The sequence below is a fragment of the Arachis stenosperma genome, chromosome 1 (genome assembly GCF_014773155.1).
Source record: "Arachis stenosperma cultivar V10309 chromosome 1, arast.V10309.gnm1.PFL2, whole genome shotgun sequence".
Lineage (NCBI taxonomy): Eukaryota > Viridiplantae > Streptophyta > Magnoliopsida > Fabales > Fabaceae > Arachis > Arachis stenosperma.
In genome coordinates this window covers 75606228-75607747 of record NC_080377.1, presented here as the reverse complement: position 1 = coordinate 75607747, position 1520 = coordinate 75606228, and the positions used below count along the sequence as shown (strand labels likewise).

The 1520-nt window shown below is 36.8% G+C and overlaps 1 non-coding gene across 1 annotated transcript; it reads right to left on the bottom strand.

Annotated features, from left to right (window-relative positions):
* Positions 1–1036: 1036 nt before the first annotated feature.
* LOC130956781 (small nucleolar RNA R71) lies at positions 1037–1144 on the bottom strand. Its single transcript, XR_009077205.1, has one exon. It is a non-coding gene; the product is annotated as a small nucleolar RNA R71 (small nucleolar RNA).
* Positions 1145–1520: the final 376 nt, after the last annotated feature.

Here is a 1520-nt window from a genome sequence, read left to right as displayed (position 1 = left end):
GGTTTAATGTTTGAATCATATCTTTTCTTGTTAGCCAAGTCATTATTTTTTTTTTAAATCAAATCTTTTTAAAATTATTTTCAATTCATATCTTTTCAATCATATCTTTTTAAAAGCATAACTTTTCAATCAAATCTTTTTAATCACATCTTTTTTTAAATAGTTTTCAATCATATCTTTTTAAATTCTAATTTCAAAAATCTTTTTCAAAAATTACTTGATTTCTTTCCCACTCTTGGTTTTCGAAAATCAATTAAAGTTTTTCAAAATGTTTTCAAAATCTTTCACTTAATTTTCGAAAATTTCTTCCTCTCTTCTCACATCCTTCTATTTATGGAGTACCACTCCTTCTCAATGCACAATTCGAACTCTATCTGATTAAGTTCGAATTCTTCTACCTCTTCCTTCTATTTTTCTTTTTCTCTGACACCTCAAGGAATCTCTATACTGTGACATAGAGGATTCCATATTTTCTTGTTCTCTTCTCTTTCATATGAGCAGGAACAAAGACAAAGGCATTCTTGTTGAAGCTGACCCTGAACCTGAAAGGACCTTGAAGCGAAAGCTAAGAGAAGCTAAGGCACAACTCTCTGTAGAGGACCTAACAGAAATCTTCAAGGAAGAAGAACCCATGGCAGCCGAAAATAATAACAATGCCAACAATGCAAGGAAGGTGCTGGGTGACTTTACTGCACCTACTCCCGACTTCTATGGGAGAAGCATCTCTATCCCTGCCATTGGAGCAAACAACTTTGAGCTTAAGCCTCAATTAGTTTCTCTAATGCAACAGAATTGCAAGTTCCATGGACTTCCATTGGAAGATCCTCATCAGTTCTTAGCTGAATTCTTGCAAAACTGTGACACTGTCAAGACTAATAGGGTTAACCCTGAGGTCTACAGACTTATGCTATTCCCTTTTGCTGTAAGAGACAGAGCTAGGATATGGTTGGACTCACAACCTAAAGAAAGCCTGAACTCTTGGGAAAAGCTAGTCAATGCCTTCTTGGCAAAGTTCTTTCCACCTCAAAAATTGAGTAAGCTTAGAGTGGAAGTCCAAACCTTCAGACAGAAGGATGGAGAATCCCTCTATGAAGCTTGGGAAAGATACAAACAATTGATTAGAAAATGTCCTTCTGACATGCTTTCTGAATGGAGCATCATAGGTATTTTCTATGATGGTCTCTCTGAACTATCCAAGATGTCTTTGGATAGCTCTGCTGGAGGATCTCTTCATCTGAAGAAGACGCCTACAGAAGCTCAAGAACTAATTGAAATGGTTGCAAATAACCAATTCATGTACACTTCTGAAAGGAATCCTGTGAACAATGGGACAAATCAGAAGAAAGGAGTTCTTGAGATTGATACTCTGAATGCCATTCTGGCTCAGAACAAGATATTGACTCAGCAAGTCAATTTGATTTCTCAAAGTCTGGCTGGAATGCAAAATGCACCAAGCAGTACTAAGGACGCTTCATCTGAAGAAGAAGCTTATGATCCTGAGAACCCTTCAATGGAAGAGG